Genomic DNA, 25,965 nt, shown 5'->3' with positions numbered 1-25,965 from the left:
TGCCCATCTTCTCTTTGCTGCCTGAAGGCGTCACCAAAGTACTATGAGTGTACTCGTATGAGGCATGCTGTCTCAGTTCCTTGCTGGGAGCTCCTCCAGGAGCACTCTGGAAATTACCAGCCAAAGAAATGGCACCCCAGGCATCAAGTAAAAGTCCAGATGTCTCCCATTGTAAGCTTAGGTGTGCCATAGTAGCGAAGAAGCATGTGTTAAAGGAATGCTTCCACTCTGTTATGTATTTCACGACGCGTTGTGCCCTCACATTCGTTGTAACATCTGTGAAGGAGCACTGAACGCCGCCAACTCTTTTGTTGCCTTTGAGTCCCAGGAGGCAAAAGGGTTCGTTTGCTTTAACGCTGTGAATGTTCAGCGGTAATGGCAAAGCCCTGCCCGGATCGCTCGACAGCTCTCGTTTGTACAGCATTCAAACGGCCTCAGGAACGCCGTTCTAAGCAGCCTTACATTCCATGCTGGTGTGCCCCAAGGAGGAATTTGGGTTCTGAGAAACGCCACTGTGCCTCACAAATGAAACCTGTGAACTCCCAACGGACGTCTCCCTACGGCAGTCGGAAGCTAGATGTTGAGTTCCAGCCTGAAAACAACGGACAGCTTTCCCTGTGACAATGCTGGACTTCTGGGACCATCCAGATTCACCAAGGCCTAACTTTTGCACGGCGGGGGAATGCTCTTGTGCATGTACAGCAGTCCCCACGTGAAAACCTTTCTTAGCAGATGGAGGCAGTCTTTCCCTTGTACTAGGTAGCTAGGCAGAATCATCAGATAAACATGCTTTGTCATCGAGCTTGAAAGTGGGACACTGATGGGAAAGTTCACATTTTCCCGCTTTGCAAGCGACTTGCTTTTGGCTTCAAAGCTGCCTGAACAGCACTAGCGGCCCACCTTCTCTTCACTGCAGGACTTTCGCTGTGGGCCAAGGCTGCGTTCTCTCAATGCCAAAAAAGTGCTGACAATTCCCTTCTAGAAACTCATCCTACTGCACTCCAAATTCAGCTCCGGCCAATGAAAGGTGACCTAAGGCCACAAGGTAAGTTCCAGTGTTTCATATCAGCAGAGCTGGGTGTGCATTGTATCCACGAAACCATACTCTGAAATGGAGTGCCTTAACTCTGCTATGCCCCTGGGGACACATAGGACAGTGGATCGTGCACCCATTTCGCATGATGACCACTGTTTGCCTGAAGAGTGTCCTCTGGCTTCTGAGGAACCCTAGGCGAAATAGGCCCCTGGGAAGCACTCTTCCCATTCATAGCAAGGGAAAAGTACTGATTTCTGGGTTGCCAAGGAAGAGTGTCCCAGTCGTCAAAGAGCCTCGCGAAAGCAGTGCTGGGCAGACTCTGTTTGCAAGTCGACTGGCCTCAGTGACTGAAAGGGAATTCCACTGCCAATACACAGTGGGTTGACGATTGAGGCCTGGACTCAGGACAGCATGCAGGCAGAAGCGAAAGCTGAGCTCTGCGTCCAGCCTGAAGACCAGTACACTTTTCACACTTAACTCTGTTGGGATGTGCAAGAGCCATGGTCACCGAGGCCTACCTAAGGTACTGAAATACTTCCCCAGTTCAGCCTAGGCAGAGGACTCTGTTGCCAAAGGATCTCCATGGAAGGGCCCTGTGGGTTCCGTGTGTTTCCATGAGGTAGTCAGAAACGACTGAGGGTAACTATAGGAGCTCATGGTTGAAAGCAGGCTACCCTGGCAAAACCTTATTTTCCTCCGCGGTAGGCGAGACAGTTGCGGTTTGAAAGCTGCCTGAAAAACACTCCTGCTGCCCATCTTCTCTTTGCTGCCTGAAGGCGTCACCAAAGTACTATGAGTGTACTCGTATGAGGCATGCTGTCTCAGTTCCTTGCTGGGAGCTCCTCCAGGAGCACTCTGGAACTTACCAGCCAAAGAAATGGCACCCCAGGCCTCATGGAAAAGTCCAGATTTCTCCCATTGCAAGCTTAGTTGTGCCATAGTAGCGAAGAAGCATGTGTTAAAGGAAAGCTGCAACACGGTTACATATTTCGACTCGTTGGGCACTCACGTTCTTTGTAACATCTGTGAAGGGGCACTGAACGCCGCCAACTCTTCTCTTGCCTTTGAGTCCCAGGAGGCAAACGGGTTCGTTTGCTTTAACGCTGTGAATGTGCAGCGGTAATGGCAAAGCCCTGCCCGGATCGCTCGACAGCTCTCGTTTGTACAGCATTCAAACGGCCTCAGGAACGCCGTTCTAAGCAGCCTTACATTCCATGCTGGTGTGCCCAAGGAGGAATTTGGATTCTTCTGAGAAACACCACTGTGCCTCACTAATGAAACCTGTGAAAACCCAAAGGACCTCTCCCTACGGCAGTCGGAAGCTAGATGTTGAGTTCCAGACTGAAAACACCAGACAGCTTTCCCTGTGTCTTTGTTGGAATTCTGGGACCATCCAGATTCACAAGGCCTAACTTTTGCACGGCGGGGGAATGCTCTTGTGCATGTACAGCATTCCCCACGTGAAAACCTTTCTTAGCAGATGGAGGCAGTCTTTCCCTTGTACTAGGTAGCTAGGCAGAATCATCAGATAAACATGCTTTGTCATCGAGCTTGAAAGTGGGACACTGATGGGAAAGTTCACATTTTCCCGCTTTGCAAGCGACTTGCTTTTGGCTTCAAAGCTGCCTGAACAGCACTAGCGGCCCACCTTCTCTTCACTGCAGGACTTTCGCTGTGGGCCAAGGTTGCGTTCTCTCAATGCCAAAAATGTGCTGACAATTCCCTTCTAGAAACTCATCCTACTGCACTCCAAATTCAGCTCCGGCCAATGAAAGGTGACCTAAGGCCACAAGGTAAGATCCAGTGTTTCATATCAGCAGAGCTGGGTGTGCATTGTATCCACGAAACCATACTCTGAAATGGAGTGCCTTAACTCTGCTATGCCCCTGGGGACACATAGGACAGTGGATCGTGCATCCATTTCGCATGATGACCACTGTGTGCCTGAAGAGCGTCCTCTGGCTTCTGAGGAACCCTAGGCGAAATAGGTTCCTGGGAAGCATTCTTCCCATTCATAGCAAGGGAAAAGTACTGCTTTCTGGGTTGCCAAGGAAGAGTGTCCCAGTCGTCAAAGAGCCTCGCGAAAGCAGTGCTGGGCAGACTCTGTTTGCAAGTCGACTGGCCTCAGTGACTGAAAGAGAACTCCACTGCTAATACACAGTGTGCTGACGATTGAGGCCTGGACTCAGGACAGCACGCAGGCAGAAGCGAAAGCTAAGCTCTGCGTCCAGCCTGAAGACGAGTACACTTTTCACACTTAACTCTGTTGGGATGTGCAAGAGCCATGGTCACCGAGGCCTACCTAAGGTACTGAAATACTTCCCCAGTTCAGCCTAGGCAGAGGACTCTGTTGCCAAAGGATCTCCATGGAAGGGCCCTGTGGGTTCCGTGTGTTTCCTTGAGGGAGTCAGAAACGACTGAGGGTAACTATAGGAGCTCATGGTTGAAAGCAGGCTACCCTGGCAAAACCTTATTTTCCTCCGCGGTAGGCGAGACAGTTGCGGTTTGAAAGCTGCCTGAAAAACACTCCTGCTGCCCATCTTCTCTTTGCTGCCTGAAGGCGTCACCAAAGTACTATGAGTGTACTCGTATGAGGCATGCTGTCTCAGTTCCTTGCTGGGAGCTCCTCCAGGAGCACTCTGGAAATTACCAGCCAAAGAAATGGCACCCCAGGCATCAAGTAAAAGTCCAGATGTCTCCCATTGTAAGCTTAGGTGTGCCATAGTAGCGAAGAAGCATGTGTTAAAGGAATGCTTCCACTCTGTTATGTATTTCACGACGCGTTGTGCACTCACATTCGTTGTAACATCTGTGAAGGAGCACTGAACGCCGCCAACTCTTTTGTTGCCTTTGAGTCCCAGGAGGCAAAAGGGTTCGTTTGCTTTAACGCTGTGAATGTGCAGCGGTAATGGCAAAGCCCTGCCCGGATCGCTCGACAGCTCTCGTTTGTACAGCATTCAAATGGCCTCAGGAACGCCGTTCTAAGCAGCCTTACATTCCATGCTGGTGTGCCCCAAGGAGGAATTTGGGTTCTGAGAAACACCACTGTGCCTCACAAATGAAACCTGTGAACTCCCAACGGACGTCTCCCTACGGCAGTCGGAAGCTAGATGTTGAGTTCCAGCCTGAAAACAACGGACAGCTTTCCCTGTGACAATGCTGGACTTCTGGGACCATCCAGATTCACCAAGGCCTAACTTTTGCACGGCGGGGGAATGCTCTTGTGCATGTACAGCAGTCCCCACGTGAAAACCTTTCTTAGCAGATGGAGGCAGTCTTTCCCTTGTACTAGGTAGCTAGGCAGAATCATCAGATAAACATGCTTTGTCATCGAGCTTGAAAGTGGGACACTGATGGGAAAGTTCACATTTTCCCGCTTTGCAAGCGACTTGCTTTTGGCTTCAAAGCTGCCTGAACAGCACTAGCGGCCCACCTTCTCTTCACTGCAGGACTTTCGCTGTGGGCCAAGGCTGCGTTCTCTCAATGCCAAAAATGTGCTGACAATTCCCTTCTAGAAACTCATCCTACTGCACTCCAAATTCAGCTCCGGCCAATGAAAGGTGACCTAAGGCCACAAGGTAAGATCCAGTGTTTCATATCAGCAGAGCTGGGTGTGCATTGTATCCACGAAACCATACTCTGAAATGGAGTGCCTTAACTCTGCTATGCCCCTGGGGACACATAGGACAGTGGATCGTGCACCCATTTCGCATGATGACCACTGTGTGCCTGAAGAGTGTCCTCTGGCTTCTGAGGAACCCTAGGCGAAATAGGCCCCTGGGAAGCACTCTTCCCATTCATAGCAAGGGAAAAGTACTGATTTCTGGGTTGCCAAGGAAGAGTGTCCCAGTCGTCAAAGAGCCTCGCGAAAGCAGTGCTGGGCAGACTCTGTTTGCAAGTCGACTGGCCTCAGTGACTGAAAGGGAATTCCACTGCCAATACACAGTGGGTTGACGATTGAGGCCTGGACTCAGGACAGCATGCAGGCAGAAGCGAAAGCTGAGCTCTGCGTCCAGCCTGAAGACCAGTACACTTTTCACACTTAACTCTGTTGGGATGTGCAAGAGCCATGGTCACCGAGGCCTACCTAAGGTACTGAAATACTTCCCCAGTTCAGCCTAGGCAGAGGACTCTGTTGCCAAAGGATCTCCATGGAAGGCCCTGTGGGTTCCGTGTGTTTCCTTGAGGTAGTCAGAAACGACTGAGGGTAACTATAGGAGCTCATGGTTGAAAGCAGGCTACCCTGGCAAAACCTTATTTTCCTCCGCGGTAGGCGAGACAGTTGCGGTTTGAAAGCTGCCTGAAAAACACTCCTGCTGCCCATCTTCTCTTTGCTGCCTGAAGGCGTCACCAAAGTACTATGAGTGTACTCGTATGAGGCATGCTGTCTCAGTTCCTTGCTGGAAGCTCCTCCAGGAGCACTCTGGAACTTACCAGCCAAAGAAATGGCACCCCAGGCCACATGGAAAAGTCCAGATTTCTCCCATTGCAAGCTTAGTTGTGCCATAGTAGCGAAGAAGCATGTGTTAAAGGAAAGCTGCAATACGGTTACATATTTCGACTCGTTGGGCACTCACGTTCTTTGTAACATCTGTGAAGGGGCACTGAACGCCGCCAACTCTTCTCTTGCCTTTGAGTCCCAGGAGGCAAACGGGTTCGTTTGCTTTAACGCTGTGAATGTGCAGCGGTAATGGCAAAGCCCTGCCCGGATCGCTCGACAGCTCTCGTTTGTACAGCATTCAAACGGCCTCAGGAACGCCGTTCTAAGCAGCCTTACATTCCATGCTGGTGTGCCCAAGGAGGAATTTGGATTCTTCTGAGAAACACCACTGTGCCTCACTAATGAAACCTGTGAAAACCCAAAGGACCTCTCCCTACGGCAGTCGGAAGCTAGATGTTGAGTTCCAGACTGAAAACACCGGACAGCTTTCCCTGTGTCTTTGTTGGAATTCTGGGACCATCCAGATTCACAAGGCCTAACTTTTGCACGGCGGGGGAATGCTCTTGTGCATGTACAGCATTCCCCACGTGAAAACCTTTCTTAGCAGATGGAGGCAGTCTTTCCCTTGTACTAGGTAGCTAGGCAGAATCATCAGATAAACATGCTTTGTCATCGAGCTTGAAAGTGGGACACTGATGGGAAAGTTCACATTTTCCCGCTTTGCAAGTGACTTGCTTTTGGCTTCAAAGCTGCCTGAACAGCACTAGCGGCCCACCTTCTCTTCACTGCAGGACTTTCTCTGTGGGCCAAGGTTGCGTTCTCTCAATGCCAAAAATGTGCTGACAATTCCCTTCTAGAAACTCATCCTACTGCACTCCAAATTCAGCTCCGGCCAATGAAAGGTGACCTAAGGCCACAAGGTAAGATCCAGTGTTTCATATCAGCAGAGCTGGGTGTGCATTGTATCCACGAAACCATACTCTGAAATGGAGTGCCTTAACTCTGCTATGCCCCTGGGGACACATAGGACAGTGGATCGTGCATCCATTTCGCATGATGACCACTGTGTGCCTGAAGAGCGTCCTCTGGCTTCTGAGGAACCCTAGGCGAAATAGGTTCCTGGGAAGCATTCTTCCCATTCATAGCAAGGGAAAAGTACTGCTTTCTGGGTTGCCAAGGAAGAGTGTCCCAGTCGTCAAAGAGCCTCGCGAAAGCAGTGCTGGGCAGACTCTGTTTGCAAGTCGACTGGCCTCAGTGACTGAAAGAGAACTCCACTGCTAATACACAGTGTGCTGACGATTGAGGCCTGTACTGAAGACAGCACGCAGGCAGAAGCGAAAGCTGAGCTCTGCGTCCAGCCTGAAGACGAGTACACTTTTCACACTTAACTCTGTTGGGATGTGCAAGAGCCATGGTCACCGAGGCCTACCTAAGGTACTGAAATACTTCCCCAGTTCAGCCTAGGCAGAGGACTCTGTTGCCAAAGGATCTCCATGGAAGGGCCCTGTGGGTTCCGTGTGTTTCCTTGAGGGAGTCAGAAACGACTGAGGGTAACTATAGGAGCTCATGGTTGAAAGCAGGCTACCCTGGCAAAACCTTATTTTCCTCCGCGGTAGGCGAGACAGTTGCGGTTTGAAAGCTGCCTGAAAAACACTCCTGCTGCCCATCTTCTCTTTGCTGCCTGAAGGCGTCACCAAAGTACTATGAGTGTACTCGTATGAGGCATGCTGTCTCAGTTCCTTGCTGGGAGCTCCTCCAGGAGCACTCTGGAAATTACCAGCCAAAGAAATGGCACCCCAGGCATCAAGTAAAAGTCCAGATGTCTCCCATTGTAAGCTTAGGTGTGCCATAGTAGCGAAGAAGCATGTGTTAAAGGAATGCTTCCACTCTGTTATGTATTTCACGACGCGTTGTGCACTCACATTCGTTGTAACATCTGTGAAGGGGCACTGAACGCCGCCAACTCTTTTGTTGCCTTTGAGTCCCAGGAGGCAAAAGGGTTCGTTTGCTTTAACGCTGTGAATGTGCAGCGGTAATGGCAAAGCCCTGCCCGGATCGCTCGACAGCTCTCGTTTGTACAGCATTCAAATGGCCTCAGGAACGCCGTTCTAAGCAGCCTTACATTCCATGCTGGTGTGCCCCAAGGAGGAATTTGGGTTCTGAGAAACGCCACTGTGCCTCACAAATGAAACCTGTGAACTCCCAACGGACGTCTCCCTACGGCAGTCGGAAGCTAGATGTTGAGTTCCAGCCTGAAAACAACGGACAGCTTTCCCTGTGACAATGCTGGACTTCTGGGACCATCCAGATTCACCAAGGCCTAACTTTTGCACGGCGGGGGAATGCTCTTGTGCATGTACAGCAGTCCCCACGTGAAAACCTTTCTTAGCAGATGGAGGCAGTCTTTCCCTTGTACTAGGTAGCTAGGCAGAATCATCAGATAAACATGCTTTGTCATCGAGCTTGAAAGTGGGACACTGATGGGAAAGTTCACATTTTCCCGCTTTGCAAGCGACTTGCTTTTGGCTTCAAAGCTGCCTGAACAGCACTAGCGGCCCACCTTCTCTTCACTGCAGGACTTTCGCTGTGGGCCAAGGCTGCGTTCTCTCAATGCCAAAAAAGTGCTGACAATTCCCTTCTAGAAACTCATCCTACTGCACTCCAAATTCAGCTCAGGCCAATGAAAGGTGACCTAAGGCCACAAGGTAAGATCCAGTGTTTCATATCAGCAGAGCTGGGTGTGCATTGTATCCACGAAACCATACTCTGAAATGGAGTGCCTTAACTCTGCTATGCCCCTGGGGACACATAGGACAGTGGATCGTGCACCCATTTCGCATGATGACCACTGTGTGCCTGAAGAGTGTCCTCTGGCTTCTGAGGAACCCTAGGCGAAATAGGCCCCTGGGAAGCACTCTTCCCATTCATAGCAAGGGAAAAGTACTGATTTCTGGGTTGCCAAGGAAGAGTGTCCCAGTCGTCAAAGAGCCTCGCGAAAGCAGTGCTGGGCAGACTCTGTTTGCAAGTCGACTGGCCTCAGTGACTGAAAGGGAATTCCACTGCCAATACACAGTGGGTTGACGATTGAGGCCTGGACTCAGGACAGCATGCAGGCAGAAGCGAAAGCTGAGCTCTGCGTCCAGCCTGAAGACCAGTACACTTTTCACACTTAACTCTGTTGGGATGTGCAAGAGCCATGGTCACCGAGGCCTACCTAAGGTACTGAAATACTTCCCCAGTTCAGCCTAGGCAGAGGACTCTGTTGCCAAAGGATCTCCATGGAAGGGCCCTGTGGGTTCCGTGTGTTTCCATGAGGTAGTCAGAAACGACTGAGGGTAACTATAGGAGCTCATGGTTGAAAGCAGGCTACCCTGGCAAAACCTTATTTTCCTCCGCGGTAGGCGAGACAGTTGCGGTTTGAAAGCTCCCTGAAAAACACTCCTGCTGCCCATCTTCTCTTTGCTGCCTGAAGGCGTCACCAAAGTACTATGAGTGTACTCGTATGAGGCATGCTGTCTCAGTTCCTTGCTGGAAGCTCCTCCAGGAGCACTCTGGAACTTACCAGCCAAAGAAATGGCACCCCAGGCCTCATGGAAAAGTCCAGATTTCTCCCATTGCAAGCTTAGTTGTGCCATAGTAGCGAAGAAGCATGTGTTAAAGGAAAGCTGCAACACGGTTACATATTTCGACTCGTTGGGCACTCACGTTCTTTGTAACATCTGTGAAGGGGCACTGAACGCCGCCAACTCTTCTCTTGCCTTTGAGTCCCAGGAGGCAAACGGGTTCGTTTGCTTTAACGCTGTGAATGTGCAGCGGTAATGGCAAAGCCCTGCCCGGATCGCTCGACAGCTCTCGTTTGTACAGCATTCAAACGGCCTCAGGAACGCCGTTCTAAGCAGCCTTACATTCCATGCTGGTGTGCCCAAGGAGGAATTTGGATTCTTCTGAGAAACACCACTGTGCCTCACTAATGAAACCTGTGAAAACCCAAAGGACCTCTCCCTACGGCAGTCGGAAGCTAGATGTTGAGTTCCAGACTGAAAACACCGGACAGCTTTCCCTGTGTCTTTGTTGGAATTCTGGGACCATCCAGATTCACAAGGCCTAACTTTTGCACGGCGGGGGAATGCTCTTGTGCATGTACAGCATTCCCCACGTGAAAACCTTTCTTAGCAGATGGAGGCAGTCTTTCCCTTGTACTAGGTAGCTAGGCAGAATCATCAGATAAACATGCTTTGTCATCGAGCTTGAAAGTGGGACACTGATGGGAAAGTTCACATTTTCCCGCTTTGCAAGCGACTTGCTTTTGGCTTCAAAGCTGCCTGAACAGCACTAGCGGCCCACGTTCTCTTCACTGCAGGAGTTTCGCTGTGGGCCAAGGCTGCGTTCTCTCAATGCCAAAAATGTGCTGACAATTCCCTTCTAGAAAATCATCCTACTGCACTCCAAATTCAGCTCCGGCCAATGAAAGGTGACCTAAGGCCACAAGGTAAGATACAGTGTTTCATATCAGCAGAGCTGGGTGTGCATTGTATCCACGAAACCATACTCTGAAATGGAGTGCCTTAACTCTGCTATGCCCCTGGGGACACATAGGACAGTGGATCGTGCACCCATTTCGCATGATGACCACTGGTGTGCCTGAAGAGCGTCCTCTGGCTTCTGAGGAACCCTAGGCGAAATAGGCCCCTGGGAAGCACTCTTCCCATTCATAGCAAGGGAAAAGTACTGCTTTCTGGGTTGCCAAGGAAGAGTGTCCCAGTCGTCAAAGAGCCTCGCGAAAGCAGTGCTGGGCAGACTCTGTTTGCAAGTCGACTGGCCTCAGTGACTGAAAGAGAACTCCACTGCTAATACACAGTGTGCTGACGATTGAGGCCTGGACTCAGGACAGCATGCAGGCAGAAGCGAAAGCTGAGCTCTGCGTCCAGCCTGAAGACCAGTACACTTTTCACACTTAACTCTGTTGGGATGTGCAAGAGCTATGGTCACCGAGGCCTACCTAAGGTACTGAAATACTTCCCCAGTTCAGCCTAGGCAGAGGACTCTGTTGCCAAAGGATCTCCATGGAAGGGCCCTGTGAGTTCCGTGTGTTTCCATGAGGTAGTCAGAAACGACTGAGGGTAACTATAGGAGCTCATGGTTGAAAGCAGGCTACCCTGGCAAAACCTTATTTTCCTCCGCGGTAGGCGAGACAGTTGCGGTTTGAAAACTGCCTGAAAAACACTCCTGCTGCCCATCTTCTCTTTGCTGCCTGAAGGCGTCACCAAAGTACTATGAGTGTACTCGTATGAGGCATGCTGTCTCAGTTCCTTGCTGGAAGCTCCTCCAGGAGCACTCTGGAACTTACCAGCCAAAGAAATGGCACCCCAGGCCTCATGGAAAAGTCCAGATTTCTCCCATTGCAAGCTTAGTTGTGCCATAGTAGCGAAGAAGCATGTGTTAAAGGAAAGCTGCAACACGGTTACATATTTCGACTCGTTGGGCACTCACGTTCTTTGTAACATCTGTGAAGGGGCACTGAACGCCGCCAACTCTTCTCTTGCCTTTGAGTCCCAGGAGGCAAACGGGTTCGTTTGCTTTAACGCTGTGAATGTGCAGCGGTAATGGCAAAGCCCTGCCCGGATCGCTCGACAGCTCTCGTTTGTACAGCATTCAAACGGCCTCAGGAACGCCGTTCTAAGCAGCCTTACATTCCATGCTGGTGTGCCCAAGGAGGAATTTGGATTCTTCTGAGAAACACCACTGTGCCTCACTAATGAAACCTGTGAAAACCCAAAGGACCTCTCCCTACGGCAGTCGGAAGCTAGATGTTGAGTTCCAGACTGAAAACACCGGACAGCTTTCCCTGTGTCTTTGTTGGAATTCTGGGACCATCCAGATTCACAAGGCCTAACTTTTGCACGGCGGGGGAATGCTCTTGTGCATGTACAGCATTCCCCACGTGAAAACCTTTCTTAGCAGATGGAGGCAGTCTTTCCCTTGTACTAGGTAGCTAGGCAGAATCATCAGATAAACATGCTTTGTCATCGAGCTTGAAAGTGGGACACTGATGGGAAAGTTCACATTTTCCCGCTTTGCAAGCGACTTGCTTTTGGCTTCAAAGCTGCCTGAACAGCACTAGCGGCCCACCTTCTCTTCACTGCAGGACTTTCGCTGTGGGCCAAGGCTGCGTTCTCTCAATGCCAAAAATGTGCTGACAATTCCCTTCTAGAAACTCATCCTACTGCACTCCAAATTCAGCTCCGGCCAATGAAAGGTGACCTAAGGCCACAAGGTAAGATCCAGTGTTTCATATCAGCAGAGCTGGGTGTGCATTGTATCCACGAAACCATACTCTGAAATGGAGTGCCTTAACTCTGCTATGCCCCTGGGGACACATAGGACAGTGGATCGTGCACCCATTTCGCATGATGACCACTGTGTGCCTGAAGAGTGTCCTCTGGCTTCTGAGGAACCCTAGGCGAAATAGGCCCCTGGGAAGCACTCTTCCCATTCATAGCAAGGGAAAAGTACTGATTTCTGGGTTGCCAAGGAAGAGTGTCCCAGTCGTCAAAGAGCCTCGCGAAAGCAGTGCTGGGCAGACTCTGTTTGCAAGTCGACTGGCCTCAGTGACTGAAAGGGAATTCCACTGCCAATACACAGTGGGTTGACGATTGAGGCCTGGACTCAGGACAGCATGCAGGCAGAAGCGAAAGCTGAGCTCTGCGTCCAGCCTGAAGACCAGTACACTTTTCACACTTAACTCTGTTGGGATGTGCAAGAGCCATGGTCACCGAGGCCTACCTAAGGTACTGAAATACTTCCCCAGTTCAGCCTAGGCAGAGGACTCTGTTGCCAAAGGATCTCCATGGAAGGGCCCTGTGGGTTCCGTGTGTTTCCATGAGGTAGTCAGAAACGACTGAGGGTAACTATAGGAGCTCATGGTTGAAAGCAGGCTACCCTGGCAAAACCTTATTTTCCTCCGCGGTAGGCGAGACAGTTGCGGTTTGAAAGCTGCCTGAAAAACACTCCTGCTGCCCATCTTCTCTTTGCTGCCTGAAGGCGTCACCAAAGTACTATGAGTGTACTCGTATGAGGCATGCTGTCTCAGTTCCTTGCTGGAAGCTCCTCCAGGAGCACTCTGGAACTTACCAGCCAAAGAAATGGCACCCCAGGCCTCATGGAAAAGTCCAGATTTCTCCCATTGCAAGCTTAGTTGTGCCATAGTAGCGAAGAAGCATGTGTTAAAGGAAAGCTGCAACACGGTTACATATTTCGACTCGTTGGGCACTCACGTTCTTTGTAACATCTGTGAAGGGGCACTGAACGCCGCCAACTCTTCTCTTGCCTTTGAGTCCCAGGAGGCAAACGGGTTCGTTTGCTTTAACGCTGTGAATGTGCAGCGGTAATGGCAAAGCCCTGCCCGGATCGCTCGACAGCTCTCGTTTGTACAGCATTCAAACGGCCTCAGGAACGCCGTTCTAAGCAGCCTTACATTCCATGCTGGTGTGCCCAAGGAGGAATTTGGATTCTTCTGAGAAACACCACTGTGCCTCACTAATGAAACCTGTGAAAACCCAAAGGACCTCTCCCTACGGCAGTCGGAAGCTAGATGTTGAGTTCCAGACTGAAAACACCGGACAGCTTTCCCTGTGTCTTTGTTGGAATTCTGGGACCATCCAGATTCACAAGGCCTAACTTTTGCACGGCGGGGGAATGCTCTTGTGCATGTACAGCATTCCCCACGTGAAAACCTTTCTTAGCAGATGGAGGCAGTCTTTCCCTTGTACTAGGTAGCTAGGCAGAATCCTCAGATAAACATGCTTTGTCATCGAGCTTGAAAGTGGGACACTGATGGGAAAGTTCACATTTTCCCGCTTTGCAAGCGACTTGCTTTTGGCTTCAAAGCTGCCTGAACAGCACTAGCGGCCCACGTTCTCTTCACTGCAGGAGTTTCGCTGTGGGCCAAGGTTGCGTTCTCTCAATGCCAAAAATGTGCTGACAATTCCCTTCTAGAAACTCATCCTACTGCACTCCAAATTCAGCTCCGGCCAATGAAAGGTGACCTAAGGCCACAAGGTAAGATCCAGTGTTTCATATCAGCAGAGCTGGGTGTGCATTGTATCCACGAAACCATACTCTGAAATGGAGTGCCTTAACTCTGCTATGCCCCTGGGGACACATAGGACAGTGGATCGTGCACCCATTTCGCATGATGACCACTGTGTGCCTGAAGAGCGTCCTCTGGCTTCTGAGGAACCCTAGGCGAAATAGGCCCCTGGGAAGCACTCTTCCCATTCATAGCAAGGGAAAAGTACTGATTTCTGGGTTGCCAAGGAAGAGTGTCCCAGTCGTCAAAGAGCCTCGCGAAAGCAGTGCTGGGCAGGCTCTGTTTGCAAGTCGACTGGCCTCAGTGACTGAAAGGGAACTCCACTGCTAATACACAGTGTGCTGACGATTGAGGCCTGGACTCAGGACAGCACGCAGGCAGAAGCGAAAGCTAAGCTCTGCGTCCAGCCTGAAGACGAGTACACTTTTCACACTTAACTCTGTTGGGATGTGCAAGAGCCATGGTCACCGAGGCCTACCTAAGGTACTGAAATACTTCCCCAGTTCAGCCTAGGCAGAGGACTCTGTTGCCAAAGGATCTCCATGGAAGGGCCCTGTGGGTTCCGTGTGTTTCCTTGAGGGAGTCAGAAACGACTGAGGGTAACTATAGGAGCTCATGGTTGAAAGCAGGCTACCCTGGCAAAACCTTATTTTCCTCCGCAGTAGGCGAGACAGTTGCGGTTTGAAAGCTGCCTGAAAAACACTCCTGCTGCCCATCTTCTCTTTGCTGCCTGAAGGCGTCACGAAAGTACTATGAGTGTACTCGTATGAGGCATGCTGTCTCAGTTCCTTGCTGGGAGCTCCTCCAGGAGCACTCTGGAAATTACCAGCCAAAGAAATGGCACCCCAGGCATCAAGTAAAAGTCCAGATGTCTCCCATTGTAAGCTTAGGTGTGCCATAGTAGCGAAGAAGCATGTGTTAAAGGAATGCTTCCACTCTGTTATGTATTTCACGACGCGTTGTGCACTCACATTCGTTGTAACATCTGTGAAGGAGCACTGAACGCCGCCAACTCTTTTGTTGCCTTTGAGTCCCAGGAGGCAAAAGGGTTCGTTTGCTTTAACGCTGTGAATGTGCAGCGGTAATGGCAAAGCCCTGCCCGGATCGCTCGACAGCTCTCGTTTGTACAGCATTCAAACGGCCTCAGGAACGCCGTTCTAAGCAGCCTTACATTCCATGCTGGTGTGCCCCAAGGAGGAATTTGGGTTCTGAGAAACGCCACTGTGCCTCACAAATGAAACCTGTGAACTCCCAACGGACGTCTCCCTACGGCAGTCGGAAGCTAGATGTTGAGTTCCAGCCTGAAAACAACGGACAGCTTTCCCTGTGACAATGCTGGACTTCTGGGACCATCCAGATTCACCAAGGCCTAACTTTTGCACGGCGGGGGAATGCTCTTGTGCATGTACAGCAGTCCCCACGTGAAAACCTTTCTTAGCAGATGGAGGCAGTCTTTCCCTTGTACTAGGTAGCTAGGCAGAATCATCAGATAAACATGCTTTGTCATCGAGCTTGAAAGTGGGACACTGATGGGAAAGTTCACATTTTCCCGCTTTGCAAGCGACTTGCTTTTGGCTTCAAAGCTGCCTGAACAGCACTAGCGGCCCACCTTCTCTTCACTGCAGGACTTTCGCTGTGGGCCAAGGCTGCGTTCTCTCAATGCCAAAAAAGTGCTGACAATTCCCTTCTAGAAACTCATCCTACTGCACTCCAAATTCAGCTCCGGCCAATGAAAGGTGACCTAAGGCCACAAGGTAAGTTCCAGTGTTTCATATCAGCAGAGCTGGGTGTGCATTGTATCCACGAAACCATACTCTGAAATGGAGAGCCTTAACTCTGCTATGCCCCTGGGGACACATAGGACAGTGGATCGTGCACCCATTTCGCATGATGACCACTGTGTGCCTGAAGAGTGTCCTCTGGCTTCTGAGGAACCCTAGGCGAAATAGGCCCCTGGGAAGCACTCTTCCCATTCATAGCAAGGGAAAAGTACTGATTTCTGGGTTGCCAAGGAAGAGTGTCCCAGTCGTCAAAGAGCCTCGCGAAAGCAGTGCTGGGCAGACTCTGTTTGCAAGTCGACTGGCCTCAGTGACTGAAAGGGAATTCCACTGCCAATACACAGTGGGTTGACGATTGAGGCCTGGACTCAGGACAGCATGCAGGCAGAAGCGAAAGCTGAGCTCTGCGTCCAGCCTGAAGACCAGTACACTTTTCACACTTAACTCTGTTGGGATGTGCAAGAGCCATGGTCACCGAGGCCTACCTAAGGTACTGAAATACTTCCCCAGTTCAGCCTAGGCAGAGGACTCTGTTGCCAAAGGATCTCCATGGAAGGGCCCTGTGGGTTCCGTGTGTTTCCATGAGGTAGTCAGAAACGACTGAAGGTAACTATAGGAGCTCATGGTTGAAAGCAGGCTACCCTGGCAAAACCTTATTTTCCTCCGCGGTAGGCGAGACAGTTGCGGTTTGAAAGCTGCCTGAAAAACACTCCTGCTGCCCATCTTCTCTTTGCTGCCTGAAGGCGTCACCAAAGTACTATGAGTGTACTCGTATGAGGCATGCTGTCTCAGTTCCTTGCTGGGAGCTCCTCCAGGAGCACTCTGGAACTTACCAGCCAAAGAAATGGCACCCCAGGCCTCATGGAAAAGTCCAGATTTCTCCCATTGCAAGCTTAGTTGTGCCATAGTAGCGAAGAAGCATGTGTTAAAGGAAAGCTGCAACACGGTTACATATTTCGACTCGTTGGGCACTCACGTTCTTTGTAACATCTGTGAAGGGGCACTGAACGCCGCCAACTCTTCTCTTGCCTTTGAGTCCCAGGAGGCAAACGGGTTCGTTTGCTTTAACGCTGTGAATGTGCAGCGGTAATGGCAAAGCCCTGCCCGGATCGCTCGACAGCTCTCGTTTGTACAGCATTCAAACGGCCTCAGGAACGCCGTTCTAAGCAGCCTTACATTCCATGCTGGTGTGCCCAAGGAGGAATTTGGATTCTTCTGAGAAACACCACTGTGCCTCACTAATGAAACCTGTGAAAACCCAAAGGACCTCTCCCTACGGCAGTCGGAAGCTAGATGTTGAGTTCCAGACTGAAAACACCGGACAGCTTTCCCTGTGTCTTTGTTGGAATTCTGGGACCATCCAGATTCACAAGGCCTAACTTTTGCACGGCGGGGGAATGCTCTTGTGCATGTACAGCATTCCCCACGTAAAACCTTTCTTAGCAGATGGAGGCAGTCTTTCCCTTGTACTAGGTAGCTAGGCAGAATCATCAGATAAACATGCTTTGTCATCGAGCTTGAAAGTGGGACACTGATGGGAAAGTTCACATTTTCCCGCTTTGCAAGCGACTTGCTTTTGGCTTCAAAGCTGCCTGAACAGCACTAGCGGCCCACCTTCTCTTCACTGCAGGACTTTCGCTGTGGGCCAAGGTTGCGTTCTCTCAATGCCAAAAATGTGCTGACAATTCCCTTCTAGAAACTCATCCTACTGCACTCCAAATTCAGCTCCGGCCAATGAAAGGTGACCAAAGGCCACAAGGTAAGATCCAGTGTTTCATATCAGCAGAGCTGGGTGTGCATTGTATCCACGAAACCATACTCTGAAATGGAGTGCCTTAACTCTGCTATGCCCCTGGGGACACATAGGACAGTGGATCGTGCATCCATTTCGCATGATGACCACTGTGTGCCTGAAGAGCGTCCTCTGGCTTCTGAGGAACCCTAGGCGAAATAGGTTCCTGGGAAGCATTCTTCCCATTCATAGCAAGGGAAAAGTACTGCTTTCTGGGTTGCCAAGGAAGAGTGTCCCAGTCGTCAAAGAGCCTCGCGAAAGCAGTGCTGGGCAGACTCTGTTTGCAAGTCGACTGGCCTCAGTGACTGAAAGAGAACTCCACTGCTAATACACAGTGTGCTGACGATTGAGGCCTGGACTCAGGACAGCACGCAGGCAGAAGCGAAAGCTAAGCTCTGCGTCCAGCCTGAAGACGAGTACACTTTTCACACTTAACTCTGTTGGGATGTGCAAGAGCCATGGTCACCGAGGCCTACCTAAGGTACTGAAATACTTCCCCAGTTCAGCCTAGGCAGAGGACTCTGTTGCCAAAGGATCTCCATGGAAGGGCCCTGTGGGTTCCGTGTGTTTCCTTGAGGGAGTCAGAAACGACTGAGGGTAACTATAGGAGCTCATGGTTGAAAGCAGGCTACCCTGGCAAAACCTTATTTTCCTCCGCAGTAGGCGAGACAGTTGCGGTTTGAAAGCTGCCTGAAAAACACTCCTGCTGCCCATCTTCTCTTTGCTGCCTGAAGGCGTCACCAAAGTACTATGAGTGTACTCGTATGAGGCATGCTGTCTCAGTTCCTTGCTGGGAGCTCCTCCAGGAGCACTCTGGAACTTACCAGCCAAAGAAATGGCACCCCAGGCATCAAGTAAAAGTCCAGATGTCTCCCATTGTAAGCTTAGGTGTGCCATAGTAGCGAAGAAGCATGTGTTAAAGGAATGCTTCCACTCTGTTATGTATTTCACGACGCGTTGTGCACTCACATTCGTTGTAACATCTGTGAAGGAGCACTGAACGCCGCCAACTCTTTTGTTGCCTTTGAGTCCCAGGAGGCAAAAGGGTTCGTTTGCTTTAACGCTGTGAATGTGCAGCGGTAATGGCAAAGCCCTGCCCGGATCGCTCGACAGCTCTCGTTTGTACAGCATTCAAACGGCCTCAGGAACGCCGTTCTAAGCAGCCTTACATTCCATGCTGGTGTGCCCCAAGGAGGAATTTGGGTTCTGAGAAACGCCACTGTGCCTCACAAATGAAACCTGTGAACTCCCAACGGACGTCTCCCTACGGCAGTCGGAAGCTAGATGTCGAGTTCCAGCCTGAAAACAACGGACAGCTTTCCCTGTGACAATGCTGGACTTCTGGGACCATCCAGATTCACCAAGGCCTAACTTTTGCACGGCGGGGGAATGCTCTTGTGCATGTACAGCAGTCCCCACGTGAAAACCTTTCTTAGCAGATGGAGGCAGTCTTTCCCTTGTACTAGGTAGCTAGGCAGAATCATCAGATAAACATGCTTTGTCATCGAGCTTGAAAGTGGGACACTGATGGGAAAGTTCACATTTTCCCGCTTTGCAAGCGACTTGCTTTTGGCTTCAAAGCTGCCTGAACAGCACTAGCGGCCCACCTTCTCTTCACTGCAGGAGTTTCGCTGTGGGCCAAGGCTGCGTTCTCTCAATGCCAAAAAAGTGCTGACAATTCCCTTCTAGAAACTCATCCTACTGCACTCCAAATTCAGCTCCGGCCAATGAAAGGTGACCTAAGGCCACAAGGTAAGTTCCAGTGTTTCATATCAGCAGAGCTGGGTGTGCATTGTATCCACGAAACCATACTCTGAAATGGAGTGCCTTAACTCTGCTATGCCCCTGGGGACACATAGGACAGTGGATCGTGCACCCATTTCGCATGATGACCACTGTGTGCCTGAAGAGTGTCCTCTGGCTTCTGAGGAACCCTAGGCGAAATAGGCCCCTGGGAAGCACTCTTCCCATTCATAGCAAGGGAAAAGTACTGATTTCTGGGTTGCCAAGGAAGAGTGTCCCAGTCGTCAAAGAGCCTCGCGAAAGCAGTGCTGGGCAGACTCTGTTTGCAAGTCGACTGGCCTCAGTGACTGAAAGGGAATTCCACTGCCAATACACAGTGGGTTGACGATTGAGGCCTGGACTCAGGACAGCATGCAGGCAGAAGCGAAAGCTGAGCTCTGCGTCCAGCCTGAAGACCAGTACACTTTTCACACTTAACTCTGTTGGGATGTGCAAGAGCCATGGTCACCGAGGCCTACCTAAGGTACTGAAATACTTCCCCAGTTCAGCCTAGGCAGAGGATTCTGTTGCCAAAGGATCTCCATGGAAGGGCCCTGTGGGTTCCGTGTGTTTCCATGAGGTAGTCAGAAACGACTGAGGGTAACTATAGGAGCTCATGGTTGAAAGCAGGCTACCCTGGCAAAACCTTATTTTCCTCCGCGGTAGGCGAGACAGTTGCGGTTTGAAAGCTGCCTGAAAAACACTCCTGCTGCCCATCTTCTCTTTGCTGCCTGAAGGCGTCACCAAAGTACTATGAGTGTACTCGTATGAGGCATGCTGTCTCAGTTCCTTGCTGGGAGCTCCTCCAGGAGCACTCTGGAACTTACCAGCCAAAGAAATGGCACCCCAGGCCTCATGGAAAAGTCCAGATTTCTCCCATTGCAAGCTTAGTTGTGCCATAGTAGCGAAGAAGCATGTGTTAAAGGAAAGCTGCAACACGGTTACATATTTCGACTCGTTGGGCACTCACGTTCTTTGTAACATCTGTGAAGGGGCACTGAACGCCGCCAACTCTTCTCTTGCCTTTGAGTCCCAGGAGGCAAACGGGTTCGTTTGCTTTAACGCTGTGAATGTGCAGCGGTAATGGCAAAGCCCTGCCCGGATCGCTCGACAGCTCTCGTTTGTACAGCATTCAAACGGCCTCAGGAACGCCGTTCTAAGCAGCCTTACATTCCATGCTGGTGTGCCCAAGGAGGAATTTGGATTCTTCTGAGAAACACCACTGTGCCTCACTAATGAAACCTGTGAAAACCCAAAGGACCTCTCCCTACGGCAGTCGGAAGCTAGATGTTGAGTTCCAGACTGAAAACACCGGACAGCTTTCCCTGTGTCTTTGTTGGAATTCTGGGACCATCCAGATTCACAAGGCCTAACTTTTGCACGGCGGGGGAATGCTCTTGTGCATGTACAGCATTCCCCACGTGAAAACCTTTCTTAGCAGATGGAGGCAGTCTTTCCCTTGTACTAGGTAGCTAGGCAGAATCATCAGATAAACATGCTTTGTCATCGAGCTTGAAAGTGGGACACTGATGGGAAAGTTCACATTTTCCCGCTTTGCAAGCGACTTGCTTTTGGCTTCAAAGCTGCCTGAACAGCACTAGCGGCCCACCTTCTCTTCACTGCAGGACTTTCGCTGTGGGCCAAGGTTGCGTTCTCTCAATGCCAAAAATGTGCTGACAATTCCCTTCTAGAAACTCATCCTACTGCACTCCAAATTCAGCTCCGGCCAATGAAAGGTGACCTAAGGCCACAAGGTAAGATCCAGTGTTTCATATCAGCAGAGCTGGGTGTGCATTGTATCCACGAAACCATACTCTGAAATGGAGTGCCTTAACTCTGCTATGCCCCTGGGGACACATAGGACAGTGGATCGTGCATCCATTTCGCATGATGACCACTGTGTGCCTGAAGAGCGTCCTCTGGCTTCTGAGGAACCCTAGGCGAAATAGGTTCCTGGGAAGCATTCTTCCCATTCATAGCAAGGGAAAAGTACTGCTTTCTGGGTTGCCAAGGAAGAGTGTCCCAGTCGTCAAAGAGCCTCGCGAAAGCAGTGCTGGGCAGACTCTGTTTGCAAGTCGACTGGCCTCAGTGACTGAAAGAGAACTCCACTGCTAATACACAGTGTGCTGACGATTGAGGCCTGGACTCAGGACAGCACGCAGGCAGAAGCGAAAGCTAAGCTCTGCGTCCAGCCTGAAGACGAGTACACTTTTCACACTTAACTCTGTTGGGATGTGCAAGAGCCATGGTCACCGAGGCCTACCTAAGGTACTGAAATACTTCCCCAGTTCAGCCTAGGCAGAGGACTCTGTTGCCAAAGGATCTCCATGGAAGGGCCCTGTGGGTTCCGTGTGTTTCCTTGAGGGAGTCAGAAACGACTGAGGGTAACTATAGGAGCTCATGGTTGAAAGCAGGCTACCCTGGCAAAACCTTATTTTCCTCCGCGGTAGGCAAGACAGTTGCGGTTTGAAAGCTGCCTGAAAAACACTCCTGCTGCCCATCTTCTCTTTGCTGCCTGAAGGCGTCACCAAAGTACTATGAGTGTACTCGTATGAGGCATGCTGTCTCAGTTCCTTGCTGGGAGCTCCTCCAGGAGCACTCTGGAAATTACCAGCCAAAGAAATGGCACCCCAGGCATCAAGTAAAAGTCCAGATGTCTCCCATTGTAAGCTTAGGTGTGCCATAGTAGCGAAGAAGCATGTGTTAAAGGAATGCTTCCACTCTGTTATGTATTTCACGACGCGTTGTGCACTCACATTCGTTGTAACATCTGTGAAGGAGCACTGAACGCCGCCAACTCTTTTGTTGCCTTTGAGTCCCAGGAGGCAAAAGGGTTCGTTTGCTTTAACGCTGTGAATGTGCAGCGGTAATGGCAAAGCCCTGCCCGGATCGCTCGACAGCTCTCGTTTGTACAGCATTCAAACGGCCTCAGGAACGCCGTTCTAAGCAGCCTTACATTCCATGCTGGTGTGCCCCAAGGAGGAATTTGGGTTCTGAGAAACGCCACTGTGCCTCACAAATGAAACCTGTGAACTCCCAACGGACGTCTCCCTACGGCAGTCGGAAGCTAGATGTTGAGTTCCAGCCTGAAAACAACGGACAGCTTTCCCTGTGACAATGCTGGACTTCTGGGACCATCCAGATTCACCAAGGCCTAACTTTTGCACGGCGGGGGAATGCTCTTGTGCATGTACAGCAGTCCCCACGTGAAAACCTTTCTTAGCAGATGGAGGCAGTCTTTCCCTTGTACTAGGTAGCTAGGCAGAATCATCAGATAAACATGCTTTGTCATCGAGCTTGAAAGTGGGACACTGATGGGAAAGTTCACATTTTCCCGCTTTGCAAGCGACTTGCTTTTGGCTTCAAAGCTGCCTGAACAGCACTAGCGGCCCACCTTCTCTTCACTGCAGGACTTTCGCTGTGGGCCAAGGCTGCGTTCTCTCAATGCCAAAAAAGTGCTGACAATTCCCTTCTAGAAACTCATCCTACTGCACTCCAAATTCAGCTCCGGCCAATGAAAGGTGACCTAAGGCCACAAGGTAAGATCCAGTGTTTCATATCAGCAGAGCTGGGTGTGCATTGTATCCACGAAACCATACTCTGAAATGGAGTGCCTTAACTCTGCTATGCCCCTGGGGACACATAGGACAGTGGATCGTGCACCCATTTCGCATGATGACCACTGTGTGCCTGAAGAGTGTCCTCTGGCTTCTGAGGAACCCTAGGCGAAATAGGCCCCTGGGAAGCACTCTTCCCATTCATAGCAAGGGAAAAGTACTGATTTCTGGGTTGCCAAGGAAGAGTGTCCCAGTCGTCAAAGAGCCTCGCGAAAGCAGTGCTGGGCAGACTCTGTTTGCAAGTCGACTGGCCTCAGTGACTGAAAGGGAATTCCACTGCCAATACACAGTGGGTTGACGATTGAGGCCTGGACTCAGGACAGCATGCAGGCAGAAGCGAAAGCTGAGCTCTGCGTCCAGCCTGAAGACCAGTACACTTTTCACACTTAACTCTGTTGGGATGTGCAAGAGCCATGGTCACCGAGGCCTACCTAAGGTACTGAAATACTTCCCCAGTTCAGCCTAGGCAGAGGACTCTGTTGCCAAAGGATCTCCATGGAAGGGCCCTGTGGGTTCCGTGTGTTTCCATGAGGTAGTCAGAAACGACTGAGGGTAACTATAGGAGCTCATGGTTGAAAGCAGGCTACCCTGGCAAAACCTTATTTTCCTCCGCGGTAGGCGAGACAGTTGCGGTTTGAAAGCTGCCTGAAAAACACTCCTGCTGCCCATCTTCTCTTTGCTGCCTGAAGGCGTCACCAAAGTACTATGAGTGTACTCGTATGAGGCATGCTGTCTCAGTTCCTTGCTGGGAGCTCCTCCAGGAGCACTCTGGAACTTACCAGCCAAAGAAATGGCACCCCAGGCCTCATGGAAAAGTCCAGATTTCTCCCATTGCAAGCTTAGTTGTGCCATAGTAGCGAAGAAGCATGTGTTAAAGGAAAGCTGCAACACGGTTACATATTTCGACTCGTTGGGCACTCACGTTCTTTGTAACATCTGTGAAGGGGCACTGAACGCCGCCAACTCTTCTCTTGCCTTTGAGTCCCAGGAGGCAAACGGGTTCGTTTGCTTTAACGCTGTGAATGTGCAGCGGTAATGGCAAAGCCCTGCCCGGATCGCTCGACAGCTCTCGTTTGTACAGCATTCAAACGGCCTCAGGAACGCCGTTCTAAGCAGCCTTACATTCCATGCTGGTGTGCCCAAGGAGGAATTTGGATTCTTCTGAGAAACACCACTGTGCCTCACTAATGAAACCTGTGAAAACCCAAAGGACCTCTCCCTACGGCAGTCGGAAGCTAGATGTTGAGTTCCAGACTGAAAACACCGGACAGCTTTCCCTGTGTCTTTGTTGGAATTCTGGGACCATCCAGATTCACAAGGCCTAACTTTTGCACGGCGGGGGAATGCTCTTGTGCATGTACAGCATTCCCCACGTGAAAACCTTTCTTAGCAGATGGAGGCAGTCTTTCCCTTGTACTAGGTAGCTAGGCAGAATCATCAGATAAACATGCTTTGTCATCGAGCTTGAAAGTGGGACACTGATGGGAAAGTTCACATTTTCCCGCTTTGCAAGCGACTTGCTTTTGGCTTCAAAGCTGCCTGAACAGCACTAGCGGCCCACCTTCTCTTCACTGCAGGACTTTCGCTGTGGGCCAAGGTTGCGTTCTCTCAATGCCAAAAATGTGCTGACAATTCCCTTCTAGAAACTCATCCTACTGCACTCCAAATTCAGCTCCGGCCAATGAAAGGTGACCTAAGGCCACAAGGTAAGATCCAGTGTTTCATATCAGCAGAGCTGGGTGTGCATTGTATCCACGAAACCATACTCTGAAATGGAGTGCCTTAACTCTGCTATGCCCCTGGGGACACATAGGACAGTGGATCGTGCATCCATTTCGCATGATGACCACTGTGTGCCTGAAGAGCGTCCTCTGGCTTCTGAGGAACCCTAGGCGAAATAGGTTCCTGGGAAGCATTCTTCCCATTCATAGCAAGGGAAAAGTACTGCTTTCTGGGTTGCCAAGGAAGAGTGTCCCAGTCGTCAAAGAGCCTCGCGAAAGCAGTGCTGGGCAGACTCTGTTTGCAAGTCGACTGGCCTCAGTGACTGAAAGAGAACTCCACTGCTAATACACAGTGTGCTGACGATTGAGGCCTGGACTCAGGACAGCACGCAGGCAGAAGCGAAAGCTAAGCTCTGCGTCCAGCCTGAAGACGAGTACACTTTTCACACTTAACTCTGTTGGGATGTGCAAGAGCCATGGTCACCGAGGCCTACCTAAGGTACTGAAATACTTCCCCAGTTCAGCCTAGGCAGAGGACTCTGTTGCCAAAGGATCTCCATGGAAGGGCCCTGTGGGTTCCGTGTGTTTCCTTGAGGGAGTCAGAAACGACTGAGGGTAACTATAGGAGCTCATGGTTGAAAGCAGGCTACCCTGGCAAAACCTTATTTTCCTCCGCGGTAGGCGAGACAGTTGCGGTTTGAAAGCTGCCTGAAAAACACTCCTGCTGCCCATCTTCTCTTTGCTGCCTGAAGGCGTCACCAAAGTACTATGAGTGTACTCGTATGAGGCATGCTGTCTCAGTTCCTTGCTGGGAGCTCCTCCAGGAGCACTCTGGAACTTACCAGCCAAAGAAATGGCACCCCAGGCATCAAGTAAAAGTCCAGATGTCTCCCATTGTAAGCTTCGGTGTGCCATAGTAGCGAAGAAGCATGTGTTAAAGGAATGCTTCCACTCTGTTATGTATTTCACGACGCGTTGTGCACTCACATTCGTTGTAACATCTGTGAAGGAGCACTGAACGCCGCCAACTCTTTTGTTGCCTTTGAGTCCCAGGAGGCAAAAGGGTTCGTTTGCTTTAACGCTGTGAATGTGCAGCGGTAATGGCAAAGCCCTGCCCGGATCGCTCGACAGCTCTCGTTTGTACAGCATTCAAACGGCCTCAGGAACGCCGTTCTAAGCAGCCTTACATTCCATGCTGGTGTGCCCCAAGGAGGAATTTGGGTTCTGAGAAACGCCACTGTGCCTCACAAATGAAACCTGTGAACTCCCAACGGACGTCTCCCTACGGCAGTCGGAAGCTAGATGTTGAGTTCCAGCCTGAAAACAACGGACAGCTTTCCCTGTGACAATGCTGGACTTCTGGGACCATCCAGATTCACCAAGGCCTAACTTTTGCACGGCGGGGGAATGCTCTTGTGCATGTACAGCAGTCCCCACGTGAAAACCTTTCTTAGCAGATGGAGGCAGTCTTTCCCTTGTACTAGGTAGCTAGGCAGAATCATCAGATAAACATGCTTTGTCATCGAGCTTGAAAGTGGGACACTGATGGGAAAGTTCACATTTTCCCGCTTTGCAAGCGACTTGCTTTTGGCTTCAAAGCTGCCTGAACAGCACTAGCGGCCCACCTTCTCTTCACTGCAGGACTTTCGCTGTGGGCCAAGGCTGCGTTCTCTCAATGCCAAAAATGTGCTGACAATTCCCTTCTAGAA

This window comes from Eubalaena glacialis, chromosome 13, assembly GCF_028564815.1.
Source record: "Eubalaena glacialis isolate mEubGla1 chromosome 13, mEubGla1.1.hap2.+ XY, whole genome shotgun sequence".
NCBI lineage: Eukaryota > Metazoa > Chordata > Mammalia > Artiodactyla > Balaenidae > Eubalaena > Eubalaena glacialis.
This window is presented reverse-complemented; position numbering follows the sequence as displayed.